We start from the raw sequence: 15,068 nt of genomic DNA on the forward strand, positions 1-15,068 counted from the left end.
TAGTCCACGGGGACTCCTGTCTGATCTCGTCTGTCAACCTATCCATCACCATTGCAAATAAGAAAGGGCTCAGAGCTGATCCTTGATGTAACCCCACCTCCACCTTAAACGCATCTATCACTCCCACTGCAGACCTCACCACTATTGCATTATGCAATCTCTGTGACCACCCATGTTGATGGACTCCATTCATGATATTGCATACACAAAATAAGAAAAAAATCAAAACCAGGTGGGTCACAGTGGCATGTACTATACAGGATGAACAACAGAGTGGATCCTGCCTACAGCAATGACTGAGAGATTAATGATGTAAGAAGGGCAATAGTAAAGGTGATGACTAATTATTCAGCCTGTGTGCTGGATTTCTCATATCCTTGTTGTCATATTCACTTAAAATAACTGCTTGCACATCCTATCATTCTGTGCAGTTTGCACACAGTTCCACTTAATTTCATTACTTTCTTTGCAATGCAGCCAGTGGTGGATGAAAAGCATGGCACTCTTGTTGTACATACTACAGATCATCTCCCCAGCTGCATCATAGCACACTTCTGGCTGTACTTAACAGGGCATACATTTTTATATGGCTGTGTACCCAGTCTCTAATCTGGCAGTTTGTAAAAGGGCACACAAGGCCATTGATACATAGAGAGCATTGCTGTCTCCTGCTGTGTGCTTTTGGAGAGTCTACAATGTAATTGAAACTCAGCATAAACAGCTCGCTATACAATGCACATCTGGAGTTGTCCCTTTTTTCACTGTAGACTAGGTTTACTTGTTCTCTCCACACACACACACACACACACACACACACACACACACACACACACACACACACACACACACACACACACACACACACACACACACACACACACACACACACACACACACACACACACACACACACACACACACATGCATGCATGCACACACACACTCACATGCACACACAGAAAGTGTTAATCTTATTTAAAGAAAAACTGCAGTAAATTATATATTTTTATTATTTCTTCTTTTGGACATGTCATGTCGAGATTGTACAATCTACTCTATTATGGTTTGTCTCAAATTCAAGTACACTATATTTTGAATGATGCTGTTGTGTAGCTAATTCTCTCCACACACACACACACACACACACACACACACACACACACACACACACACACACACACACACACACACACACACACACACACACACACACACACACACACATACACAAACAATTGCAGTAGAAATTGTTTATGAAAATTATTTTAACACTTTATGCAGGTTTGCTGCAAAATCAGAAATGATTAATAAGAAAATGATGAATAAGGGCATAGAAAACCTTCAAACACTATATCCAGTCATGCCTACTCAACCTGGCAGACTTATTTGTAAAGGTCACCAAGGCAGTGGAGGAAGGCAAAATGGTGAATAATATGTTCCTTGACCTGGCTACAGCATTTGATACAATACCCCACTCGGACATTCTAAACAAACTCATGGGTATTGGCATAAACCCCTATGTTATGTGCTGGATAGCCAGCTAGCACTCGGATAAGACCCAGGATGTTAGGACAGGGGAAACTACCTTCACACAGAGTGTGGTTACTGGTGGAGATCCTGATGGCTCTATGCTGGATTCGCTCCTTTTTGTCATCTACTTTTCAGAACTGAAGGCCAATATCATGGGCATCTGGCTTACCAAGTTTGCAGATGACTGCCAGCTAGAAGCAGTTATAGACTCTCTCCAAGACAGTAACATCCTACATAAAGGAATAACACAGAAAAAATGACTGCTGCCAAAATATGGCTTTAAACTCAATGCCAAGAAATGTATGACAGTACTTTTTGGGAAGTCAGCCACCCTAGGAAAATACATCATCAACAGTATACTCCTAAGAGTAAAACCATTAGAAAGGGAAGCAAAGTACACAGACAGGCATACAAATTAATCACCATTTTCTAGTCTCTAGCCCCCAAAGCACCCTTAGTCAACCCAACATTAACCCCCACATGCACTGTGCCCAAGTAGCTCACCCAGTAAAGGACCTAACATCATGGATATGCACTTTTCAAATTTCTCAGCACCCTGTTTGGTGGCTATGGGAATACTGGGACAATGTAACAACTGTCTAATATTCACTGATAATCATTAAATCCTCATAGAAGCAAATACAGTGTGCCAGACATGGATATACACAATGTCTGTAGAGGCAAAACTCTAGCATACAAACAATCATAATAACAATCTGGTTGTCAGAGGCACATACGATATACCAACCACTTTATACCTACTTATGCTGAGGCACTTAACTGCAATCTTCCCAAACCCAAAAGACCTCCTAGGCATTCTACTTATAAAAACTACAAAACACAAAACTACCACGAACTGCAATAGTAAAACAAAAATGGGTCACCTGAAGTGAAAACCTTGTATTTACAAGTAAGATTTAGCGCTCTCATCTGCAAATGTCAGAGACTTCTTCAGAATACAGTTCAGGTACAAAATTACTCCTTGTATCCCCTAGTAAAAACCACACCACCTGAATTAATTAAAAACATGTGACAATTAAAGCCACAAATATTAATTACATATCAATCCACTTGTTCATAAGACATTTTTGTTCCTACATGTTCCCCTTATTATTTTAAAATACACATATATAAAGTAATGCCACATTGGCAAAAAATGTTGAACAAAATACAAAAAGATATTGAATCACAATCAGTGACAAAATGTTTTAAACATTACTACCTAAGGCTATAACATGAACATATGTGACCAACATGGGAGATAGATGCTCCACACCAGTGGTCATCCCCTCATTGGTCAGGTCTGTCCATAAGCAAATCACTGTTGACATCCACATCCCCCCCCCCTCTTCAGTAAGGAAACCTCTGTAAAAAACTTCTGCAAAGCCAACTTCATGCTACTGAAGTCAGAAGTGACAAACTTCATGGCACCCATGCAGATGGGAGCTGAAAGTTCGACTGCTGAATCCTACACTAAGGCACTGTATGAGCACATCCACTCGTGCATGAATCTTGCCATCCTAAATAGAACCAAGATGCTCTCCTGCAAAAAAAGGAAGCCAGTCTGGTGGTCCCTGCCATAAACAAACTATACAACAGAAGGAAGAAACTGTTACAGAAAATAGGAAAATCCCAGGTTGCAAAAAACTCCCTTACCAGCCTCTAAGAAGTTGATATCCCTCATAAAATCCTCCAAAGCTAGTTACGAAAATAAAATTGCCAAAGATTCCAAAGACAATCACAAGGCATTCTATAGTTATGTCAAGAATCTAAATGGCAATGCTCAGATCTGCTCTGAGCTACAACAGAATGGCATTAAATATACTGATCCCAAGGATATTGCCAATATACTGGCAGATCGATTTAGTGCCAACTTCACCCCCCTCTCACCCATTAAAGGGCCCATCTCAATACCAAAAGATTGTCAAATTCTGGTAATCACGGCCACACAGGTAGAAACCGCACTCTCCAAAGCTAAGAATACAGCATCTGTGGGACCAGATGACATCCCAGGCTGTGCACTACATGAACTACAAAATGAACTGGCACCTCACATAAGTGTCATGTTTAATCATAGCCTCATCTCAGGCTTCGTGCCCACTGAGTGGCCCACAGCTACAGTTATCCCACTCCACAAAGCCACCTTTGATACCAGGAACTAGCATCCCATCAGTCTGATGAGCCTGATCTGCAAGGGCATGGAAAGCATTATCATGTAACTTATAAACAAAGACATTGGCAACTTTCAAACACTGAACCCCACCCAGTTTGGGTTCATGAAGGGCCGATCTTGTCTCCTAAACCTGACTGACTTTTTTGAATCAGTTTCCAGAGCTGTTGACGAGGGTAAGGCAGTCCACACAACCTATCTGGACCTCGCCAAGGTCTTTGCCACCATCCCCCACTCTGGAATCATAGATAAACTTACTAAGCTGGGCATAAATCCCTATGTCACTCGATTGGTAGCCAACTGGCTTACTGACAGAACCCAGATTGTAAAAGTAGCTGACTCCAAATCCAGCTACAGACAAGTGACAAGTGGAATACCTCAGGGTTCAGTCTGCTGACCGTTCTTGTTTGGCATCTACTTCTCTGAAGTACAGGCCAACACTAAGGGACTCTGGCTAACAAAGTTTACAGATGACTGCAAACTGGGAGCCATTATTGAATCCCCAAATGATGTGGATATTCTACAAAAGGGCCTTACAGAAACAGATGATTGGTGCCTGAGCCATTGGCTCAAGCCTAATGCCAAGAAATGTATAGTTATCCCCTTTGGGAAAACCATGTACCCATGAATTACCACATAGGTGGCAGTACACTAAACACCGAAAGTGTGATGAGAGACTTGGAGACAGAGGTGGACAGTGGTCTCACCTTCGATCACCACATCACCACAACAGTCAGGAAATCCTTCTATGTGGCACACCTCATCACTAAGGGCTTTTCATCTGGAAAAAAGGAAGTCATTGTCCCACTGTACTCATTCCTCATTAGACCCAATATAGAGTACAATGCCCCATTTGGTATGTACCTCACAAGACATCTGCAACAGCTGGAAAGGCCTCAGAAATACCTCACTAAAGGAATCACAGGCCTAAAGCAGATGCTCTATGCTAACCATCTAAAAAAACTCCAGCTATACTCTGTGGCATATCGTCTACTCAGAGGTAATCTCTGCTTAACATACAAGGCCATGTCCAACCCTGAGCTGTTGAACATGCTCCACTTAAAGAAATCCCAATCCCTCAGAGCCACATGTTCCAGGGATCTAAACCTTGTCATCACAGTGAACAAAACATACTGGAGGGATAGGTTCCTGATCCAGAGACTCCCTATGCTCTGGAATAGACTGCCCATACATGTCAAGCAGAGTGCCTCCTTGGCCCTCTTAAAAAGAAACCTTGATGATTGGATGGGAGATAGGAAATTCACCCCAGGGATCATGTCATTCACCCTGCTAGACAGGGGTCCAGGAAAGTAAATATTGTGGGAAGAAATATCTGGGGAATTGTTTGGCTAGGCTTGTATAGGCCCCACAGCTGATAGCCTAGTACCAACCTATGAACCTATAAAACAGAAATTATTGCAGCCTTGGGAACAGCTGCATCATCAATCAGCAATCAAGAGGACAACCAGGCTGGCCTTGGAGATGTACAACTCTCAGAAAAGGGACAAATCCATATGGAGTTAAATAGACTTGTACTGGAGGCCAAGCATTTGGAAATACGAGCAGCAAAGAGACTGAGATGTCTGGAGGCTAAGGAAAATGAGAAACTGTGATGTCTGGAAACTGAAGAGAATGAGAGGCAGAGGCAACATGAGAAGAAGATGCTGACTCTTTGCCAGGGTCATTGAAATAATGGGGAAGGGAGTAAGTGAACCTCAGAAGTAACAAAATTCAGTAAATTTCTTCCACAGTTTACAGAGGGTGATACTTTTGATAGTTTCATTCATATGTTTGAAAGGGTATGTAAACAGTATAATGTTGACCAAGGGCTCTGGGTACAGTTTCTGACCCCCTTACTCCATGGTAAAGCTATAACTGCTATTTCTAAGTTGTCTGATACTAATTTCTTAAATTATAATTGTGTAAAAAATTGTCTGTTGGAATGTTTTAAGTTAACACCTGAGGCTTATAGGAAAATGTTTCGTGAGCACAGACGCAAGACAGATGAAAGTGTGTGTGAATATATTGCTGAACTAAACACTTATTTTTATAGGTGGGTGAGTGGATGTCAGGTCACCACTTTTGAAGGGCTGGCAGACCATCTGGTGAGGGAACAAGCCATTAGCACTTTGCCTGAGGACATGAGAGTCTGGTTAGGGGATAGACAATTTAACACAACAGATGAGTTGGGGAGAAAGTGAGACCTATACCTAGCAAGCAGGGCATCACTACACAGGAAAGGGATACATAGTGCTTATCATGGGTATAAGGAAACCCATGGTGGGCACCCCAGTCCACCCCAACAGAGTCTGCCAGTAGCAGGGAAGCCACTAGTCCAGGTACACATCCAGGACCAAGGATTAAATGTTTTAAACACAACCAGTGGGGCCATGTAGCATATAGATGTCCATGGAGGCAAGGTGGGGAACAAAAGGTGGGAGAGTCAGTAAATGGGAATGACAGAATGTCAGCAGTAAGTTGTCTTGAGACAACAAGGGTACCAAATTACCACAAGAGATTATATTCTGTCAGTAAATGGGCAACAGGGCACTGCTAAGAGAGACACAGCCTCTGACCTAACCATTGTGATGCATGCAATGGTTAAAGAGGAGTGCTACTTGCATGGGCAGTCTACTCTAGTCAGACCTTTAGGAAGGACCCTATTCCAAATACCTTTGGCTAGGGTTCACCTTGACTGGGAGGGTGGAAAAGGAAGAAAGCAAGTAGGTGTGTTTGAAAATATCCCTGCAGATGTCCTGATAGGGATGCAGTGACATGTAGTCAGGCTTGGAGACAAGCATGTGGGTCTGGTAGCCTGGGGGAGACCCAGACATACCGCAAACATGAAACCAGGGCTGGTGTGGTGGTTACTTCAAGAAGGGAGCTACCCTGTAGAAATGAGACTGAAGGTAAGCCACAGCTGCTTGTGGGTACTGATGTTACCTTGGACAGAGTGACTGCAAGGGCAGAAGTGAGTGGTAGTACCCAGGCTGACAGTGAAGCACTGCCATCAGAGGATGCCAGACTTTCTGTGGAAGGGGAGCTGGGAAGAGGTACAAAGAATGAGTGGAGACAGGCTCAGCTCTCAGACCCTACATTACAAGGGCTGAGGGAGGTAGCCACTGAGGCACCTGATTCTCAAGGCTAAGAAGAATCTGTATACTGGGAAAAAGGGTTACTGTATAGAGAGTGGACCCCTGAGGGGGGGCTAGATGTGAGAGAATACAGCAGTTGGTTGTGCCCCAGAGCCAACCATCTGGCACTTCTAGCCATAGCCCATGATATTCCCTTTGCAGGTCATATGGGCATAAATTGTACAATGAGATGTACTATTTAGAACTTGTATTGGCCTGGGATTCCCAGAGATGTAACAGGGTACTGCAGGACATGTGAGCAGTGCCAAAAGGTAGGCAAGGCAGGCGACAAGATGAAAGCTCCTTTGATGCCTTTTCCTGTAATTGAGGAGCCATTTCAGTGGGTAGCTATGGATATCATGGGGCCTCTGAGTACCCCAAGTTCCACAGGGAAAAACTATATCCTAGTGGTAGTGGATTATGCTAGCAGATGCCCTGAAGCTGTGGCCCTAGCCTCCATTGAGGTAGAAAAGGTGGCAAATGCTTTGTTAGAGATTTTCAGCAGGGTAGGTTTCCCAAAAGAAATACTGACTGACAGAGGTGCCAATTTTATGTCAGACCTGCTGACTTGTCTGTGGAAGCACTGTGGGGTGAAGCACCTAAAGACCACACTCTACCAAGCCCAGACTAATGGTCTTGTGGAAAGGTTAAACTCTACATTGAAGAGCATGCTATGGGCATTTGCAGACCAGATTAAGAGGGAGTTGGAGAAATATTTGCCCCATCTGTTTGCTTCCAAGTAGGTGTCCTAGGAATCCACCAGTTTTTCACCCTTTGAGTTGCTGTATGGGTATAGGGTGAGGGAACCTCTAGATTTGATTCGAGATGACTGGGAGGGTGAGTGTGAATCCCACAATGAGTCTGCTGTGGCATATGTCATAAAACTCAGGACAAGGCTCAAGGAACTCATGGGCTTGGCCCAGGAGACCCTGGCAGAAGCCCAGCAGCTGAAAAAGGTCTGGTATGACAAGAATGCTTGAGGCAGAGAATATGCTGTAGGGCAACAGGTAATAGTTCTCATTACTGTCAGAAGCATCAAGTTTCAGGCAGCTTGGGAGGGACCCTTAAAGTTGATAAGGAAGGTCAATGATGTTAACTACATGGCAGAACTGCTAGGCAGGAGACAGGGGCACAAACTGCACCATGTTAACATAATGAACCCTTACCATGATAGGGAGGCCCTGGTGCTAAGTATTTTCAAGACGTGCTGGATGGACAGATTCATAACCCAGAGGCTCCCTACACTCTGGAACAGAATCCCAGTTCATGTTAGGCAGAGCCCCTCACTGACTCTATTCAAGAGAAATCTCGACGAGTGGATGGGAGATCGTAGGTTTACCCCGGGGGTCATCTCTGTGTCACTACTAGACAGAGGCATAGTAAACTAAACCTTAAAAGGGCGTAGTATTCTCATCCTAAGGGGTGGTGTAAGCCACATACACTCTGGCTAGGCTTATAAATGCCTTAGGGCAGATAGCCTAGTACGAACCTATGAACCTAGGAGTCTGTGGGGAACTATTGCTGCAGGGAGCCAGCCAGCCAAATGCCAAGTTACTATGGTGGAGCCTAGGGATGCAGGCATATGATATGACAGTGCAACACCGCAGTAGGTTTAGTAATGCCAATGCAGATGGGCTCTTAAGACAAGGAATGGGGTTATTTATCCCAGATAGTCAACCATCTCAAGCAGAGTTTCTCAAAAGACACTTGAAAAACTAGCTTGCATTTGGGGGGAGTGTAATGTCACATTGCCAGTCAAGCTATCTGTAGTTTTGTAAATAACTATATGTCATTTGTGAATATCAACATGATTCATATGCTTGTCTTACAAATGTATTAGAACTGTATGTTATGTGTATATTAAACTGCTGATAGAGAAGCTTGTGTTGAACGGGTTTTGTACAGTGCTGAGCCTGGATGTGTGACCACAACATGCCCTGCTGGATTAGAGCAGAAATGTATATAAGCTATTGGACATGTGTAAATGTACTGTATATGTTCTAACAGTGGGAACTAGAACATAGAGGGTTAACTTGCAAAACTTCAAGAAACTATTTGAAATTAAATTGTTTTATGATTGTGCTATAAAAGTTGGTTTCAATGCAGCAAGGAGATAAGATGCCTAGAACTAGGGTGCCTTTTGCATTGCTTTGTAAGTGTTTTATTGTTTTATGTCTTCCAGCAATTGCAAAGATCTGAGAGATAAGTATTTTTCACAGGGAGATGCTACAATGTTGGTAGTTTCTGACAATGGGGATTTAGCTTGGTTACTAAAGTCATCCAAGCTAACCCAACAGTAATATTTGACATTAATTTAAGAACTTTCTGAGATAGAGAGGGATAGAGAGAAAGAGAGAGAGAGAGGGCATTTTATATTTTGTCTTGGACCTAACAAGAACAGCCACTCACCACTTCTGCCTGCTTGTTGTGCTGTCAGTAAGTTTTTAGGGCATAGTAACTCTTTTATATTCAGATAGGACTATAGTAAAGTATAGCTTAGATGTTTTCATTATTTTTTGAGACTGTCCTGCAATGTTGTTTTAAATATTTCCTGTGATTTTGAACTTTGACGTAAGTGATTGCTTGCTGAGTATTGTCTTGTTCTTTTATTATTTATTATTAAATATATTTAAGCCTTTCAGTTGGGGTTGGTCAGTTTAGAGATATTTAAGCTCTTAGAATACTTGCATATCTACCTGGCTCTTGGTCAAACTATCATTTGGATTAATAGTAACATTAGAAATTAGGGTTGAGCACCCTTTGTTAAGGGCCTTAATGTGGCTGATAAAGAGTGGCTGGTGGCAGTCGGACTACCTTACCATCTGAGCAAAAGGGGGCATAGCTAGTAAACCTGTGCCAGCCTTTCCCAGGAGTGTGTGTATGTGTGTGTGTGTGTGTGTGTGTGTGTGTGTGTGTGTGTGTGTGTGTGTGTGTGCACGTGCGGGCGCGCTCACGCGTACACGCGTGTGTGTGTTTGTGTGTGTGTGTGTGTGTGTGTGTGTGTGTGTGTGTGTGTGTGTGTGTGTGTGTGTGTTTGTATATAAAGCAAATCTCAAAGAGTGTGTGTGTGTGTGGACACAAAGCACTAGTTGGACAGAGAGGGTATTGGAGATCTTGGTTTGGCCACTCAGTTAAGATCTCAACCCTATAGCTGTGCTAGTGGGGAGTCTTACTGGGGATCTGACGAAAGATGGAGAAACCAGCCCCAAACTAACTGTGATCTCTCTGTTCTCTTAAGTGAAACTGTACTAGATGCAGAGAGCTGCATCTGGTAATACTGTGTGTGTGCCTTGCCATCCTCCCAGTGTACATCCCCCACTGGTGCCAGTGGTGAAGACTGAGGATCCTGGATTACTGGGTCAGTGCAGGGGTGTCGCACAAGTTAACATATATGACAGATGTTTTTTTTTCTTTTTTAACTGAAATAGTAAAGTTTCAAAAATGCTTCAAAAGCACAGATTTGAAACTATCAAAGAATCACTGACTGAAATAAGTGATCATGTAGCTGCTGATTGTGACAAATTTAATTCCAGTGCTGTTTTATTTATAAATTGCTCAAAGGCATGTGATGCAGTAAATCATAGCCTACTTATAAATGCTATTTACTCTAACTTTCACACCTACTGCTATTTACTACTTTAAAAGTTACTTAAAACAGAACCCAGGCAGCGTGGTGAAACTTCTTTATCCCATAAAACATACGCTAATACTGGACTGCATCAAGGCAACATGCTAATTCAGTACTGTGTACTGTTTTCTGTGTTTACAAACAACATGTGCCTTCATACAAAATTGATTCAAACTACAAGAATATGATGCCAAGATTATTTGTAGCACTCCAGACTTAACCACAGTTATGTATATATATATTATATAAGCAAGCAACAGTAATTTAATGCCTTTATATCAAGACTCCAAAAACTTATAACTGAACATAAAGCCACAATAATGATATTTGGCTTTAAAGATATAAAAAAATACATATATGCATATATATATATATATATATATATATATATATATATATATATATATATATATATACATATAGGTTTACCTTTATATCGTTGATCACACTTCGTCGACCGCCCACTTACTTAATCAACTCATTTAAGGGAACCAAAACCGCGAGAAATTTTAAATGTCAAAAATATGTTGAATTTCGACATTTCCGGCCATGCCACACCTCCACACCAGTGCTACCATGGGTCAAAAAGGGGTGAGGTTTTGTCGTTCGCTTATTCAGAATTTGATGTTGGAGACGTTCGCACTTCGGTATTCGCAGAAGCCGTTTCACCCATATTGGGATCGACGATGTAAAGTGAAACCATATATATATATATATATATATATATATATATATATAGATATATATAGATATAGATATAAATATATATATATATATATATATATATATATATATATATATATATATATATAAATGTATATATGTAAATACACACACACACACACACACACACACACACACACACACACACACACACACACACACAAACACACACGCACGCACTTATTTGCCTAATAAAAATTTTGTATCAGTAATCCATAAATAAAGACTTCTGCATTCTGTGCTATTACACTACTAATCTAAGTAATATCATCTACTGTTCAGTTATTATTAATCATTTACGGCTATTGATATATAATTCCATTATAAAATGTAATAAAATTCTTAATGAACCACATATTAATTCTGCATCTCCAGTTAATCCTAAAAGTGGAATATCCTCGGCAAATAACCTACATAGAAAATGTAAACAATTAAGTATTTTGAATGCATCCTTAATATTCAAATAACTCAAAATATCAAAACTTATTCTATGCAGGTGGGCAAGGCCCATGCATCCTCCCATTAGGAAGGCTGCACACCCAGGCCCCCTTCTAATTATATAACCTAACACTGGGATCACATAATATTTTGAGTTGTTAGCATTTTTATTTTAATTATTCAGTATTTTGAATCACACACACACACACACACACACACACACACACACACACACACACACACACACACACACACACCTTTTCTACACAATCTTGAGGAGACATTCCTCAAGGCTTAGTAGCTCACATACACAAAAACGATGAATGGCATAAGGCCAAATGCTTTCATCCATAGAAAATCATTGCTGGTATGATTTCTAATTATGCACTGGCAATGATTCACTTTCTGGAGAGATAACTCCTTTTTTCCAGTAAGTGCAACCTTGAAGTTAGTATATAAAAGTTCAGATGTTTTGGGGGCTTGCCTTCTGTTGAAGTATCAGCTTTAAGAAAGTTGGCATTCAATACTGGAACCCACACATGTGCGTGCACACACACATGCACACACACACACACACACACACACGCACACACACACACACACACACACACACACACACACACACACACACACACACACACACACACACAGTTGTACTAACTCCTGCAGTATTGTTTTGTTTGCTGAAGTGACACCTTGACCCCATGTGCAAAAAATGGGAAAAAAGGGTAGTGGATGGATAGTTGGATGTTTCTTGTTGCTGATGTTTTGAGCTTCTTGGTTTGAATATGTTCACAAATATTGATCTTTTTGCTGTTTTAAAATAAGAAAAAAAATCATATGTATGTATGTATGTATGTACGTGTCTATCTATTTATCCATCTTTAAATATGGGCTGCCAAAGTAGTTATCACTATTATAGAGAAGTTACTTCCGATAGTTGGTAGAGAAATTACCTTGAATATGTCTATAGTTTGCTTAACTGAATAAAAACTTTCAGAAGGTTTTTGAGCACATTATTTTGATAAAAACAATACTCATCTGTCAAGATTTATTAAAATAATGATTCACATTTGTTTCAATCCCAGAAGTCACACACCATAAATTGGATCTGAAGCAGTTACAATAATATATTTTGAATTCTATATTAGTGAATAGTCAGAGTGAGAACATTCAAAGGTGAATATGGGCCATCTTCTTTCATAACCTAGTTTGGCAAGTAAAAATGATTATTTCATTCTTGACCATAAAAATAAGGGGAAACTTAATTATTTATTTAGTTTTGGGCTAGATAGTCAGAAGCTTAAACATATAAAAAAATCATTCAGCTACCAACATTCTGTAATTTCTTTTAGGAAATATATCTTATGATTTTGTGTATCAGTGACAATTGCTCATATGAAATCTATGAAATGTGGGTGGTGCATTGGTAGCATTGTTGCCTTGCAGCAAGGGGTTTTTAAGTTCAATTCTCAGCTGGGGTGCCTTTTATGTGATTTCTGCGTTTGTGTGGGTTTCCTCTGACTGCTCAAGTTTTCTCCCACATTACAAAGACATTCATCTGGAGCATTTCTCCCTGGGCCTCCACTGAAAATTGGCTCATTCCAAGAAGGACATTCCCAGTTAACAAATGTTAAAATAAAATAAATAAATGCAATTGTAGATTAAATAAGCCATATGAAATTCATATAATTTTTTAAGCACTTTTTATGAAACATAGGATCACTCAGTCTGTGCTGGGTCTGCTTTCCTCTTTCTCTAACCTTCCTAAAATTGACTATATATTCACTGCACCTCTAGGTAAGAATATATACACCCTTGCAATGATATGCCTTAATGAATTCATTGTTTGATAAACTGCTGAACCACTGCGCATACTGACACTTTTTATGCAGTTTAACTACATTCTGGCATACCAGAGACAATCTTCACTCCCTGGCATATAATACAGTTGCACTAATAATCTTTCATTCTACATTGGATCCTTATGGGACTGTTTACTTTTCCCTCATTTTTATTTTTGCAAGAACTGTGTCTAATTTCCCCATGTTTCATACCAAAGTGTCACCTTCACACCAAGAAGTAGACTGTTATTTTGATATATTTTACTGTCAGGTCTTTTATTTTCTCTAAAGGATAAGCAGGGCACTGGAGCCATGTATTGTTCATATGCATTGCTGTTATAAGCCATGATTAACTATAGGTTCAATTTTAACATTCAAGGTGTGTTAAAATTGGCATTACTTGGTATAAATTGACTAGAACTGTATTAGTGAACAAACAAAAATTTTGTGGGTTGCTTTAGGGACAGAATAAAAATATCTCCTTGTATTAGGGATAAAAATACTTGTTTGCATTAGATAACTGACTTTCTGAATGAAGACTTTGTTTTAAATGTTGTGTTGGAAGACTATTATATTCAATTGAATTCCAAGAAATGAAAATTTGTAATCTATGTGTATAGCACAAAATGTTAAGCTCTATTCTGGTTGACAGGAATATGTCAAAAGAGTTTTAATCCACAAATTTGCTGAACATGGTAAAACAACCTACATGATTGAGCACATTCGTCATAGACTTCATCAAAATCAATGTTGAACCATTACACCATCTTTAAATAGCCTCCCTCAAAAATCATGTGACCTTAAAAACCAATGACATACTTGTATCCATTTATATACATAACATGCATAGGTGTAGGAGTTTTATATTTCCCAAAAAGTTTTTATTCAATTATTTTGTTTAAGGTAATATGTATTGTTATATGTTTTTAAATAGATACAAGTATGTCATTTGTGGATTACAACTCTTTTGACATATTCGTGTCATGACTGGGTGTGCTTTGCCTTGGATTGGAATAGTGTGGTCAAGTTTTTGTTTTCCTTGTGGTTCTCAGCTCTATTCTGGTTGACCTTATTGGTATGCATCCTTTAACATTTTAGAACATTTTCCATTTTTCAATGTTTTGATTCAAAATATTCAAATGGGATTGTTAGGGGATGACTAGAAATATTTCTATGCAGCTAAAAATAAGGAACTTTACAAATATATTTTGTTATAATGAATAATAAAACATGAATGCACACTACAATTTCTCCCATAAAAGGGTATAGACCTAATTAATTTTTGACTCATTATGAGTTATGCCATATATATCCCACACTATTAGGTATCTAATTAGCTTTACCTCATAAGTAGAGTTCAGCATAGAGTCTTATATTCTGTAAGTTTCTAGAATATGTTTAGCAAAGGTAGTGCATTATTAATGCTTCACTTACCTTGTCTCCTTTTGGTCCAGCTTGACCATCCCTTCCAGGTTCACCCTTCAGAAAAGAACAGAAAATGTTATAAAGTTATATAAAAATGCAATCAAGGATTAAGGATACAGCTTACATTAAATTAACCTGTGCTTATATTTAACCAGCATTAGAAATTTCCCAGACTT

This window comes from Protopterus annectens, chromosome 10.part0 (assembly GCF_019279795.1).
Source record: "Protopterus annectens isolate FY-2018-M chromosome 10.part0, PAN1.0, whole genome shotgun sequence".
In the NCBI taxonomy this organism is placed as follows: domain Eukaryota; kingdom Metazoa; phylum Chordata; order Ceratodontiformes; family Protopteridae; genus Protopterus; species Protopterus annectens.